Source organism: Tachyglossus aculeatus, chromosome 2 (assembly GCF_015852505.1).
Source record: "Tachyglossus aculeatus isolate mTacAcu1 chromosome 2, mTacAcu1.pri, whole genome shotgun sequence".
Classification (NCBI taxonomy): Eukaryota; Metazoa; Chordata; class Mammalia; order Monotremata; family Tachyglossidae; genus Tachyglossus; species Tachyglossus aculeatus.
In genome coordinates, this window is record NC_052067.1 from 71,905,783 (window position 1) to 71,921,300 (window position 15,518).

A 15,518-nucleotide genomic window follows, 5' to 3' on the forward strand; every position below is an offset into this window, starting at 1 on the left:
ATTATATTATTCAATAGGATGTCTTTCCTTCTGTGTCTGATGAAAGTATACAATCCTACGTGAAGATACAGCCACAGAATGTTCTTCAAAAACATAGATCGTGAACATCTGTATCAGGTATGTTTTCCCACTAAAGACTAATATGATATGTTGGGTTCCATTCCAGAATCTCTGGAATAATGTGAAATTCCTTCCCATGCAACATTCTGTAATATTAAACATCACTAAACTAATTTAGTTTCTATTGCAGTAATTCAAAGCATAACCTCACAGCACTAACTTAATAAGGAGTTGTGGTATAACCATTAATCTTTGCAGGTGGCTGCAGAAGTAGAAGCTTGCTCTGCTGACTTTGGTAAAAACAAAAAAATGTAATCAATTTAGTCTGTACAAAATATAGCCTTCTTCTTTCCTTCCTGAAGCCCCCTCTGTAGCAGGTAAGCCCTTCTTCACATCTCTGCACACCTTCGAACCCTTATCTCTAGCAAAGTCTTCTTCAATAACTTTTTAAGTTTATCAGCTTTCTTGTAAATTGGTGTAAAACATTTTTGGTGAAGCTGGTGGGGGAGCTGAGATTCCACTTTTAATGACAGCCCCTCCTCCACTCCCATGGATAGGGGTCTTCTCCAGTCAGTCAGTCAATCATATTTATTGAGCTTTTACTGTGTGCAGAGCACTAAGAGTTTGGGAGACTACAATACAACTATATAAGAGACACATTCCCGGCACACAGTGAGCTTTCAGTCTAGAGGATGAGCTTACAGTGTATTTCATCTCAAAGCAGCACAGAATTGGGTTAGGTAGAAAGGCAAAAATTTCTAGGGAATAATAATAATAATGGCATTTATTAAGCGCTTACTATGTGCAAAGCACTGTTGTAAGCGCTGGGGAGGTTACAAGGTGATCAGGTAGCCCAACAGGGGGCTCACAGTCTTAATCCCCATTTTACAGATGAGGTAACTGAGGCACAGAGAAGTTAAGTGACTTGCCCCAAGTCACACAGCTGACAATTGGCGGAGCCAGGATTTGATCCCATGACCTCTGACTCCAAAGCCCGTGCTCTTTCCACTGAGCCACACAGTTATGGTATCATAACTGTTATCAGTTATCCCTTCAAGGCCCTACTGAGAGCTCATCTCCTCCAGGAGACCTTCCCAGACTAAGCCCCCTCCTTTCTCTCCCCCTCTCTATCCCCCCATCTTACCTCCTTCCCTTCCCCACAGCACCTGCATATATGTATATACGTTTGTACATATTTATTACTCTATTTATTTATTTATTTAACTTGTGCCTATCTATTCTATTTATTTTATTTTGTTAGTATGTTTGGTTTTGTTCTCTGTCTCCCACTTTTAGACTGTGAGCCCACTGTTGGGTAGGGACTGTCTCTATATGTTGCCAACTTGTACTTCCCAAGCGCTTAGTACAGTGCTCTGCACATAGTAAGTGCTCAATAAATACGATTGATTGATTGATTATGGTACTTGTTAAGTGCTTCCTATGTGCCAAGCACTGTTTTAAGCACTGGGGTAGATGTGAGTTCATCAGGTTGGATATATTCCCTGTCCCATGTGGGGCTCACAGTCTCAATACCCATTTTACAGATGAGGTAATTTAGGCACAGAAAAGGAAGGTGACTTGCCCAACATCACACAGCAGACAAGTGGAGTCAGGATTAGAATCTATGACCTGCTGACTCCCAGGACTGCAGTCTATCCACTGCATAGTGGATTCAGTCAGCCTCTCTACCTTGCCACAACTCTGGGCTGCTTAGGATGAAGTGGAGAAGTTGTGTTGAGAGGGAGCTGGTGAGGCAGACAAGAAGCAGATTGAATTTTTGTAGTGACTGGATGCAGCATCAGGCATGGCTTTTTATGCATGTTACCTGCTCATCTAAGGGCTTGAAATGGTGATCAAGCATCGGACATAACAAACCGTTCCTGGGAGACTGCCAAGCAGCTGATAAACTGCTACATCTTCAGTCCCCAGGCCAGAAGCTTATTTGATGTTGACTGGCCAGGGCAATGAATCACAAAAGTCAGTAGAGTTCTCTGGGCAGGACCAATCCAAGCTGTGGGTGAACCAGATGACAGCTCAGGTTGTCATTTCCTTAGGGGAGCATCCCTTAACAAGTACAACTTGGGGTGGTGGCTGAGACAGAGACAGAAAGTGTCTCAGTCACAGGTTTTCAATATGCCCAGGGAGATTCACTGAGCAGTATTCCAGCCCAACTGGACCCAGGGGTCCTGGCCCCATGTGGCTGAATCCTGTATGTTAGTTTCGCTCTTGTAGTGGTGCCTTCCTACACTGTGTCACAGGGCATCCAGGAATGAGACCCACAGGGTGGGAGTTCTGTCACAGGAGGGAGGGAGAGGTCATGTTCCTCTGACCAATCAATCGTATTTATTGAGCTCTTACTGTGTGCAGAGCACTGTACTAAGCGCTTGGGAAGTACAAGTTGGCAACATATAGAGACAGTCCCTACCAACAGTGGGCTCACAGTCTAAAAGGGGGAGACAGAGAACAAAACCAAACATACTAACAAAATAAAATAAATAGAATAGATATGTACAAGTAAAATAAATAGAGTAATAAATATGTACAAACATATATACATATATACAGGTGCTGTGGGGAAGGGAAGGAGGTAGGGGGATGGAGAGGGAGAAGAGGGGGAGAGGAAGGAAGGGGCTCAGGAAATGACAGCAGATAGAGCCTGATGTGCTAGTGGAATCAGCTCCCCTTGGCTAGGCTGTGGCTCTGGCCTCCTTTCCTCAGTGATGCTGATAGCCCCAGGTTCCCTGTCTGACGCTTACCACTAGAAGTCCTTCTCCACTCAACCTGCCCATTAACTCCTTCAGCAGTGTTTACTGGGCTCTCTACTGCAGCACAGCCCACTGCAAACAGTAGGGTGGTGGAGTATCCCCTATAAAACATCAGATAAGTCCTAGTTCTGTCACTTTCATTCATTCATTCTGGGCAGCTTATTTGAAGTGAGAGTCAGTCCCCCAGTTTGAACTTGGAAACAAGGTTGGTTGCATTTGTGACAGGCTGCCCAGTTTGGATAAGGTTTTCATGTGTATAGGTGTTAAGTCTATGAAAGCCAACAAAGCAGGTTAAACTGAAACAGAAAACCATAGCTCCTCAAGACCCTTTCCAGCAGAAAAGCTATTTCTAAAACACGTCAGTCACTCCCAGGGTGACATCGGCTGGAGGGCTATCAATTATAAAGGAGGGCCTAGGTGTACAGGAGTGACCTAGAATCAATCAGTTGACAGATTAGTGGTATTTATTGAATGCTTACTGTGTGTAGAGCACTGTAGCATGGCTCAGTGCAAAGAGCACAGGCTTGGTTATCAGAGGTCATGGGTTCTAATCCCGGCTCTGCCACTTGTCAGCTGTGTGACTTTGGGTAAGTCACTTAACTTCTCTGAGCCTCAGTTACCTCAAATGTAAAGTGGGGATTAAGACTGTGAACCCCACGTGGGGCAACCTGATCACATTCCCCCCAATGTTTAGAACAGTGCTTTGCACATAGTAAGTGCTTAACAAATACCATCATTATTATTATCATTACTAAGTGCTTGAGAGAGTACAAGACACAGAGTTGGAAGACATGTTTCCTACTCATCTGGAGCTTAAATTTATAAAATCCCTAGAGCCAGCGTACATGGGGCTTTTCCTCCAAAGTACTGAGTTTCAGTAGGGTGAACTGCCAAGGTATCTAGATGAGAAGTAAGGCCAGACAAATATGGCCAGTCATCCAGGTTTCTACTGGCCTGGCCATTATCTAGTGGAGATATGGCACTGGATGCCTTTTAAGTTCAGTATTTTTAAACACCTCCAGGCTTGATTCCTGCTGTCAAGTTATCAAGCTCAGAAGCAGTGCCCAAGTCCTGTGGACACCAAATCAGGGGTCCCCCCAGCAGTGAAATACTTGAAGTGGCCTGGAAAAACAGTACATGATGTTATGCTACAAACTCCATAAAATACATTTGATGTCACGTGTACCTATCTCAATGTTTGGTAGGTTCCATGACAGATTGGCACATTTGACACTAAGGCACATTAATCAGGCAAAAATATTTTAATGTGATATGATAAATGAGTGATTTATAGTAACTACTGATCAATCATCTTGTTAGTTTAACTTACAAGGCTGCCCAATCATCTGACCAGAGGACAGCACCAGGGATGAGGAAGGAGAGACTTTCTGCAAAGCTTGGGAGGAGGGAATCCAGGCTGACTGTGGATGCACAGATCAGAGAGTGCAGAATGTCCTCTGGGGGATCATCATCATCATCATCAATCGTATTTATTGAGCGCTTACTGTGTGCAGAGCACTGTACTAAGCGCTTGGGAAGTACAAATTGGCAACATATAGAGACAGTCCCTACCCAACAGTGGGCTCACAGCTGTCCCTGCTCTTTGGGTGGATTTGTGCCACTTCAGAGTGGTTCCTGTGTCAGGGCTGGTGGTGGGGGGACCAGGGACCATCTCTTCACTTATCAGCCTGGGGTACAGACCAGTGGCCAGATCCTCAGGAAGGTTCATACCACCTGAGGTCCACCTCCCGATTCATATGCCCAGCTCTGAAGCAGGGAAAACAGGAAAGCATCTGGGATGTCTCGCTAAACCCTGAGACCTCTGGCCCCAGCCCTGGGGTGGGCAGACTATATGAAATGAGACGTTTTATGTTTGTTTCCTTTTTTAAAAAAAGAAACAATGAAGAATGAATTCCTCGGAGTCAGCAGAGGTCCAAGACAGGGGTAGGTCCACCCCAGATCACCGTGGCCACTACCCAGTTCAGCAAGGCCATAACAGTGCTTCCATGGGAGAAGCAGCATGGTGTGGTGGATAGAGTGCAGGCCTGGGAGTTATAAACTCATGGGTTCTAATCCCAGCTCCGCCACTTGTCTGCTATGTGATCTTGGACAAGTCACTTCACTTCTCTGTGCTTCAGCTAACATATCTGTAAAACGGGGATTGAGACTGAGCTGTCCGAGTGACAAGGACTGGGTCCAACACGATTTGCTTGTATCACCCCAGCACTTAATACAGTGCCGGACACATAGTAAGCACTTAACAAATACCATTTTATATATATAAAATGACTGAATAATGGAACTGGTAGGAGGAGGCGGCACCAAATTGGGTCATAATTCAATACCTTCTACTAGGGATTGATAGACTCTACAGGGCACCCAGACAAATTTCTCATCCAACCAAATTTTGGTCAGACGGGAGACAAGAAGGGACCCTTGTAGAGTGTGATTACAGATACAGTAGCTAAGGTAAGTATCAACCTATTTCAGAAGATTGGAAACCCAGGTTAAAATTAGGACAACTGGCCGGACTAGGGGAAACTTGCATTTATTCTCAGACCTGGTTAAAAATCAGGTAACTAAATTACTGTTGCCATTTGAAATCTCTCTTCCAAGTAAATACAAATGAACTATGCATAAATAAAAGGAGCAGATAAGTATCCTATGTGGTAGTCCTGATAATTTGGAAAGACTAGTTCCTAGAAGAAGATGGCTGGGCATTAGACACTTTCTCCCAAATATAGCTGACTACCCTGGGGGTAGGGGCCCAGGTAGCTGAACTTCAGATGTCCCCCATGCCTTTGGGTATGACAAATCTAAAGGCATGAGATGAGAGCCATCAGTGGAGCACTCTTAGGGCGCTCTTACTGGAAACTCCAAATGTGACCCCAAAATGCTTTTTTTTCAAAGCTTTTATCAAAGCATTGGGACCCTATCCTTTTATCTGGGATCAGCTCTCAAAAAAAGTGATCAGCATGTCCTAACACACCAAACAACTGCACCTCTTATTTCCTGAGTTTTTCTCCTTGGTTTCTTTGAATTTTAAAAGGTACAGTTTTTAAGGGTTTGTTTGTTGGGTTTGGGGATTTTTATTTATTTATTTTGGCGGGGGGAAACAAGAAACTTGATTACTGAAACACTTGTTCTTCAGGCCCTCTGGAGTACACTTAAGCAAAATTCCTAAACTATAGGTGACTAAATGCTTTCCTCTACAAATTTGCCCTGATTGCAAAAAACTACTTAGCTTCTTTTTTCTCTCAAATGATTTACAGCTGCGCACCCAGCTTTATCTGCATTGAAATGTATACATTTGCAAAAATCTTGAATTTTTTCGACTTTGCTTATAATGTAAAACACTTTGTAAAAATATGTACAGTGAACTGTAAATTACCTGCTTTGTCCACATTGTTAGTATAGTACAATAATTATAATGTATTTTTGAAAGAGACAGGAAAGGCTTTCAGAGTTAGCAGGAAGTGGCAGAAAATGATAGAATCATAGGCATCAACTTGTACAAAAGTCAATCAATAGTAATTTTGAACACTTTTTGCTCTAATTCAACAATTCCTTCTACTCAGCAGCACTATCCATTAAGTAGTATGGCCTATAGGAAAGAGCACAAGCCTGGGAGTCAGAGGCCCTGGATTCTACTCTTGGTTTTGCTGCTTGTCTGCTGCTTGTCTATCGTGGCCGTGGGCAATTACTTAAATTCTCTATGCCTCAGTTCCACATCTGCAAAATGGTGATTCAATATCAATTCTCCCTTCTACTTAGACTGTGAGCCTGATGGATTTGATTACCTTGCACCTAACTCCATTGTTTAGTAGTGTTTGGCACATAGTAAGCTCTTAACAAATGAACCCACTGTTGGGTAGGGACTGTCTCTATATGTTGCCAACTTGTACTTCCCAAGCGCTTAGTACAATGCCTTGCACACAGTAAGTGCTCAATAAATACGATTGATTGATTAACAAATACTACAATTATTATTAAGTGCTTGGGAGAGTCCAATAGAATTATTATACATAATCCCTCCCTTTGGGGAATTTGCAATATAGGGGAAGAGACGGGCACTAAAGTCAATTTCAAGTTAGGCGGAAGTAGGCAGGAGAATTGAGAAGGAAGGCCTTGCTACCCCCAATAATTCAGATCTTTACCTCCCATCCCCTTCTCAAGATCACACCTGGAGAGTTTCCAGTACTCTCCCAGTCTCGGGAGGGAGAGTCAAGCAGAAGCATACCCATTCCATTCCTAGCTTGAGCAGTGGCTAGTGAGTGGAAGGCAATCTGCTACAAGTCAAACCTCACCCAGGCTGGGCAGCAGTGACATGGGAGAGAGTTGAGGGCAGAGACTCAAGTTGACTGCATGGAAGGAGGCAGTGGTAAACCACTTCAGTATTTTTACCAAGAAAATTCTATGGGTACACTACCAGAACGATTGCAGATGGAGGTGCGGCGTTCTGGGAGGGATGCATCCAGGGTATCGCTATGGGTCTGAGGTGACTTGACGGCATAAGACAAGGCAAGACCTCCCACCAGAATCCCTCAGTACCTCACTGCCTCCCATACTAGGAGCAGCATGGCCTAGAGGATAGACCATGAGCCTGAAAGTCAGAGGGACCTGGGTTCTAATCCTGCCTCTGCCACTTGTCTGCAGTGTGACCTTGAGTAAACCATTTGACTTCTCTGTGCTTCAGTTACCTCATCTGTAAAACAGAGAATAAAGACTGTGCGCCCCATGTGGGACACGTTCTGTGGACAACCTGATAAGCTTGTATCTACCCCAGTGTTTAGTATGTGTGTGGCACATAGTAAATGCTTAAAAAATACCATGGGAAAAAAAAAATAACAAGTTACTAACTTCCAATGACCCTGTCAGCTACTTCACTGGCAAAAGAGAGGCCTTGAAATGTGAACTTCCTCAAGTCCCTTCTTTGATCTCTTAGTGCCCTCAATCTCATACATATTCTTTCTCCTCTTTCTTATTTGTCTGTCAAGAGAAGGCTGCTCATCATCTCTAAGAGTCTACGCCCTCCACTCATGCCCTAAACTACATCCCTTCTTCCCACCCTCACTGACACCGTCAATCTTGTGCTCTCTGCTGTTTCCTTCTTTCTCTATTCAAATATGCTTAAACCTCTCCCAAACTAAAAAAATCCCTCTCTGGTTCTCTTATCTAACTGGTAAGGATTCAGCTCCAGATACTTTTATATTCTGGATTTTTATTTTCAGCTTTCCACCTCCCTCTGACAGCTTTTGCCACTACATTCTGCTGTTCAAAAGCGAGGGCTGTATTTAGGGGGACCTGAGAAGAACAAAAAGACTCTGGGGTACCTGGGGCATCTAGAAGCCTTCTAGCAAAGTGCTCTAGGACTGGGCTTTCGATGTTATGCCTGAAAAATGAACCGTGTGACTTCATCCCATTAGTTTGCCACCCAAGTGTTGTTCCAGTGATAATCCATACCTCTCCTTGTCCAGTAATGGCGAGGCTCATTAGAGGCTACTCATTGTGGGAAGAGAGGGAAGACATGAGGGCAAGTGGATGATGAGGTGGCTAATTAGGAGTTATGGTCCAAGGATGGTAATTCGCAGTTGGCGAGGTGAGAAATCGTGCAGTGCCTGGGCAACCTTAGATCAAAAATACCGCTAAATTGGTGAGTGTGTAGCTGATTGGAGTATGGAAACATCAGCTAGTGGATTTACTGGTGGTGAAGTTCTGGGGAATCAGTGTAGGTATGAAATTAATGTAAGACTGAACCAATATTCATAAAATCAGAAGACAGTCCATGAGATCGGTAGATGACTGTAATAAGACGACATAGTGGGTGGTAAATACTGATGATGTGGGCTTCGAATGTTGCAAAGATGAGGTGGGTAATCTGGTGCAGAAACAGCAAGGCAGTAGGGGAGGGGGAGGAACAGAATGCCAAATTCTACTTTCCTGAGGAGTCAGGGGTAGTGGGAGAAGGGAAGTAATAATAATAGTAAGCATAGTTATTGATCCCCTACAAAGTTTAATGTTCTACACTTAAGTGCTGGGGAAGTATAACAGAAGCCCAAAACTATGTCATATGCTTACAAGGGACTTACACCCTAATGGTGGAGGCAGACTGAAAAATATCCATAAATAGAATTAAAATAAATTAAATAGGAGGCTCAATCAAATATATATTGTATGTACAGATATGCATGCAAATACAAGTGCTGAAAGTAAGCAGAAATAAATAAAAAGCTTCATTGCAAGTTGCATCTGGAGGGTTTATATGATTCAAAAAGCTGGTAAATTATCAGGAAAGTTTTGCTGAAGGAAGTGAGATTTTTATAATCAATTGATTGTTTAACCAGAGGAAGGTCAGAGTGATGTGAAACATGCTGAACATGGGAGGTCATTTTTTCTAATTGTTACCAATTCTGGTAGAAGTTTGTGAGGCTAGGACGAATCTACAGGCTGTAGAGGGGGTTTGTATTACCAGTGAAATTTATAAAGACCATTAAGTACATAAGTTGCAGAAGAACTTACAAAGTAAAGATCAGCTTTGCTTTGTTCATTTTAAAAGTAAAGTGCACACTATTGTAAAGATTAATCAAATTAAAAAGGAGACCACTAAGATATGAGACCTCAACCACTAGAAAACAACAAACCTTTTAATCGCATTAAGCCATTTTAAATTATTGATATTTTGGGTGCCATGCTATCGTCTTCCCTTGAAATGATGGGAGCTCTTTAAGGGCCTGAGAAACCTTCAGGACAGAATAATTAAAATTCATTAATTTGTATTTATTGAGTGCTTACTGTATGCAGAGCACTGTACTAAGCACTTGGAAAGCACAATACAGCAATAAAGAGAGACAATTCCTGCCCAAAACGGGTTCACAGTCTACAGGAGGGAAACCTTAAAATATGATGATGGGAGAGTCATTCTGCTAAACCAGTTCATTCAATCATATTTATTGAGCACTTACTGTGTGCAGAGCACTGTACTACATGCTTGGGAGAGTGCAATACAGCATTAGACAGACACAATCCCTGCCCACAATGAGCTTATAGTCTAGAAAGGAGCTTACACCTGATTTTACATGAGTGTTATATTTATTTTCCCTCAGGGTGTTTGAGATCAAATATACTCTGTGTAAGAAAGCCCTTTTCTTCTGTCTTAAAGTAGTGTTTCTATGGGTTTGTCCCACGGGCCAGGAATCAGTTGTGTTGGGAAGGTGTGTTCCATTTTCATGGGTAATAGGGGTTTGATCATTAATACATCATTGAAATGGAGGCTTATGATAAAAGTAGCTCAAAAGAATCCCGTCTCTAAATTGGTCCCCAAAAGTTGGCCATGTGAAAATAATATTCGGTTTAGGGTAGTTGGCATTAAAGAAAAGACAGATCTTTTGTTGCAACTGGTAATTCTTTTCTTAACCAAAATATAAGCCAGTGGTTTAGGGGAAAGGCCTAGGGAGTAAAAGCTTCTGAGTTGTTATCACAACTCAGTCCCTGTTGTCCCTCAAAATCCCTGAGCCTTAATTCCTGACATTCATTCCTGACAACAGGGATGATAATGCTTCCTTACCTAACGGCCGTGAAAGGAGAGGAAAAAAAATATCAGAACACTTCAAAAACATTAAAAATTGGTATCTGCTTCCTAACCATTAGAAAGACTGATATTTATAAAGATTAGTTATCCACTACCAGTTGATCTGACATGAAACACGTAAACAAAATTACTAACTGTATTTCTGAGGAAGAGCAGTTACTAAAAGATTTATAGAAACTGAGTCATTGGCCACTGATTACCTGAAAAAATGACCTACAAATCTGATCTTTATGAGGTATTCACTATGGAAATATGAACATAGTATCTCTTTGAGCCCATTTTTCTCAGTTATAACTCAGCTTTCCAAGGTAAACCTTAAACCTAAAATACATTAGATTTTAGACAAGGCCAGAGGAGAAAAAGACAGCTTGGGAAAAATAAAAATCAAGAAGAGGCTACAGCTAATTTTCTTGGGTTTTCATTTCATGAGCAGCCACAGCTAAGAGAGATATGTCAAGACTGGGATTAAAAATATCATAAAGTGGCAGATATGAAATGTTAGGAGTTTATGAGATCAAGCATAAGGAAATAGACAATCAATTAATCGACTCTATTTATTGAGTGCTAATTGTGTGCAGAGCACTTTACTGAGAGCTTGGGAGAGTTCAATATAACAGTGTTGGTAGACACTTTCCTGTCCACAATGAGTTTACAGTTCCACTAGGGGAGTCAGACATCATTACAAATGAATTAAATTAGACGTAAGAGTCACTGGACTGATGGAGGGGTGAATAAAGGGTACAAATCCCAGTGCAAAGGGAGGCACAGAAGGGAACAGGAGAAGAGGAAATGAGGGCTTATATAAGGAAGGCTTCTTGGAGGAGGTGTGTTTTTAATTAGGTTTTGTAGGTTGAAAGAGTGAACGTCAACTGGACATGAAGAGTGAAGGAGTTCCAGGCCAGAGGCAGGACATGGGTCAGTTTGGAGATAGATGAGCCCAAGTTACAGTGAGTAGCTTGGTGTTAGTGAAGCAAAATTGGTGGGCTCGTTTGTAATGGGAAATCAGGGATGTAAGATAGGACAGTAAGAAGACTGAGCGTTTTAAAGCCTATGGTAAGGAGTTTCTGTTTAACGCAGAGGAGGGTGGACAACCACTGGATGTTTTTGAGGAGTGGGCAAACATCGACTGAGTGGTTTTGAAGAAAAATGATTCTGACAGCAGAGTGAAGTAGGGAGGAACAGGAGACAGTGTGGTTAGCAAGACAGGTGAGGCAGTAATCAAGACAGGATAGTGGGATAGCATAAATGTGCTTAGTGCATAAACAGTTTCGTTTGCATAAAAATGAGCTCCCCCCAAATGACAGGAACTATGTGTAATTCCCAACGGTATAATTTTTTCCCCAGGATTTAGTACAGTCCTCTGCACACAATAAGCACTTAATAAATTACTATTCTTACTACTAGAGAAGCAGCATGGCTCAGTGGAAAGAGCACGGGCTTGGGAGTCAGAGGGCATGGGCTCAAATCCGGCTCCGCCAATTGTCAGCTATGTGACTTTGGGCAAGTCACTTGACTTCTCTGGGCCTCAGTTACCTCATCTGTAAAATGGGGATTAAGACTGTGAGCCCTATGTGGGACAACTTCAACAACTTGTATCCTCCCCAGCACTTAGAACAGTGCTTTGCACGTAAAAAGCACTTAAGAAATTCCATTATTATTATAATTATTATTATTATTACTACATCACTACCAATTTTAGAATGACATCAACAAAGTACAGTTTGATAATCTCTTGACCTCCACATCCACATAGTAAAGCACATTCATTTTCATTTCAAACCATTTCAGCCAACCACATCTCCCACAGGTCTTTAGCTAGGCAGCTAGCTAGGCAGTAACCAGAGAGAAGCTCAAAAAACATCTTGTGAGATGTGGTTATTATGTAGCTGGTGGGGAAGGAGACAGTTCACTGGGAATCTCATTAGAAAGCAATGTCCAAACCAGCAGCCCTTTCTTGCTGCCCTCCTTGGATTCTATTTAGTATCTCCAGACTATCCTGAAGCCAGCTGGAACAATTTAAACAATTTTGAGGATGACTAGAAATAAAATGCTTACTAGTTTTCTGGTTATAGAATTAAGTAGCAGTGGGGGAGTAGGGAGAAAGCTACAATGAATGGAATTTTAAACTATTAAAAAGCAACATTTGGGATTGTTTTTTTTTTAGCTATTTCATTTTAAAAAGAAGTTTCCTGAAGACAGTATTTATCTATCAATCAATAGTATTTATTAAGCGCTTACTGTGTGCAGAGCATAGTACTAAGCACTTGGGAGAGTACAATAAACATAGTTGATAGATGCATTTCCTACCCACAGCAAATCTATCCACATCCTACAAGGAAGAGCAGACAATATTAACCAAATTTGACTTCCCTGCAAGACGGTGATAGCTATAGGTGAATACAAAGATACAATTATGTTGCTGTCCAAGACCTGGGGATATGCTTTTTTTCTGCAAATTCCTAGGAATTTGGCTGAAATCCTGGATGATATCAGTAGCACAAACCATCTTCTTCTGCTTATTGCTAAACACCTAGAATTTTTAATTATTTAATGCCCTGTCAGAACTGAAGATCAGGTGAGATGTCCAGGGCCCTTTCACGACAACAGGAACAATAGCAATGCTATATTTATTAAATATCAATTTCATATTTGCCCAATTTTGAACTCATATTTGAACAGCTTCCCAGAGAGCCTGGGCGGTTACAGCCCAAGCTCATAGATTGAACCACACCCTTGGCATATTGTTCTGATTGAAAAATATCCAATAGCTCATTCATTCATTCATTCAATTGTATTTATTGAGCACTTAGTGTGTGCAAGGCACTGTGCTAGGTGCTTGGGAAAGTACAATAAACAGTGACATTTCCTGCCCACAAACACTCTCTCACAGCTTTACAGGTATAGACAGAGACCTGAAATTGTAGACCCATGTAACAAATGTAAGATTCTGGTAGTTAATTCCCAATTAGAGGGAGAAAATGTCCTATTATACTTTGATTCCAAATGGATTGTATCATGAAATCAAGTTTAAGATGCACTGGTGAGTGACATGGACAAAATTCAGGATTCATGTTCAATTGAATGATGACTTTCCCAAAGCCAGTCCTTTCCCAGCCCAGCCCTCTAGTCACCCCCACAGTGAAGTGAAAAGTTGAGTATGATTTAATTATTTTGGGCTGTAGAGGTGGTCAATTTGAGGAATCCATTTGGAGCCTGAATTATCCTATGGATAAATTTGCAGAATAATTGAGTAATAATTTGAGATAATTTCAGAAGCAGTGTGGCTTTGTGGAGAGATGGGGCTTAGAGTCAGAAAGACATGAGTTCTAATCCCAGCTCCTTCACTAACCTGTGGAACCTCGGACAAGTCACTTCATATCTCTGTGCCTCTTACCTCATTTGTTAAGTGGGGTTTAAGATTCATGTGGAATATGAACTGCAACCAACCTGATTAGCTTGTATTTACCTCATTGGTTAGGATAGTGCCTGGCACCTAGTAAGTGCTTAGTAATACTAGGAAAAAAATTGTTCTACTCTCTTATTTAGATGCACCCTTCAAGCATCTTAGAAGAATTCCTATTTATTTCCTCTACAAGGAAATATTTTCTTTTTACTTTGGAATAAACATGCACCTAGGTGCTTTTAGCTGAAAACATCTGGGACCTTCTGAATCAGTTCAAAAAGCCACTTGGAGGAGCAGTGTTGCCTAGTGGAAAGAGCACAAGTCTGGGAGGCAGAGGACCTGAGTTCTAATCCCACTTCCACCACTGAATGGCTTTATGACCCTGGGCAAGTCACCTCACTTCTCTGTGCCTCAGTTCCCTCATCTGTAAAATGGGGATTCATAAGGGTTCTCCCTCCTACTAAATGGTGAGCCTAATGGGTGTAAACTCATTTTGGGCAGAGACTGTGACTACCAATTCTGTTGTACTGTACCCTTCCAAGTTCTTAGTACAGTGCTCTGCACATGGAAAGCATTCAATAAATACCATTGATGGATTGACTTATCTTGTGTCTTCTCCAACCCTTGGTACAGTGCATATAGTAAGACCTTAACAAATGCCACAATTACTTGCAATCATCAGAACATTTTTGATTCACTTCCAACCGAAAAGCCCAAATGTCAATGAGACCTCCAGAGCTGAAGTACAATTGCCTGGTTCACTGACTATACAAATAGCTAATATAGTATAGCAAAGCCTCTGATAACAAAATTCTGTACACTGGAAATTGAACCCTCACAATGGAAAGCCTTATAATCCTTAAAATAGATGTGGTGGCTTTGTTGTTACAGTATAGAAAATCAATCATATTTATTGAGCACTTACTGTGTACAAAAAAACTGCACTAAGCACTTGGAAGAGTAAAATACAAAAATATAACAGAGTTGGTAGAAACGTCCCCTTTATAGATGTGTATGTAAGTGCTGTGAGGATGAGGGAAGGGTCAATAAAGGGAGAAAATCCAAGTGCAAGGATGACTTAGAAGGGAGTGGAAGAAAAGGAAATGAGGGCTTAGGGAAGGCCTATGAGGACTTGTGCCTTCAGTAAAGCTTTGAAGGTGGGGAAAGTGATTGTCAAATATGAAGGAGGGCATTTCAGGCCAAAGGAAGGATGGTTTAGACAAGTTTGAGATACCATGAGTAGGTTAGCATTACAGGACTGAAGTATATGGGCTGGGTTGTAACAGGAGAGCAGCAAGGTAAGGTAGGAGAGGGCAAGGTAATTGATAGATATGAAAAACCATTCTTAGTTTTTGAAGATGACATTATTCTCTTGAGGTGATATTTTGGCAGTTCTGTCCCACCAAAGCACTGTAATACTCACAACCCCAAAAGCTTTTATGGTCAGGTCTTCCATCCCTATGAGTTGAGCACGAGCTCATTTAATATCTCTTCCTTCTTCCTTCTATCTGTAAATTGCCTTAGAGCCTGTCTTCCCAAATAAATTGTAAACTCCTTGAGATCCGGAACCATGTCCATTTACTCCACTGTAATCTCTCAAGTGCTTAGAACAAGCACTGGGAGGGAAGGAACCTAGGTTCTAATCCCAGTTTTGTCCCTTGTCTGCTGTGACCTCAGACAAGTTACTTAACTTCTCTGTACC

The 15,518-nt window shown here is 41.8% G+C and overlaps 1 protein-coding gene and 1 non-coding gene across 2 annotated transcripts in view; one reads left to right on the forward strand and one right to left on the reverse strand.

Annotated features, from left to right (window-relative positions):
* The window catches only part of GRM1 (glutamate metabotropic receptor 1), a 348,169-nt gene that overhangs the window by 182,214 nt on the left and 150,437 nt on the right, over positions 1–15,518 (reverse strand). The gene's annotated exons all lie outside the window — the stretch shown is intronic.
* LOC119925137 lies at positions 6,991–7,122 on the forward strand. Its single transcript, XR_005449803.1, has one exon. It is a non-coding gene; the product is annotated as a small nucleolar RNA SNORA7 (small nucleolar RNA).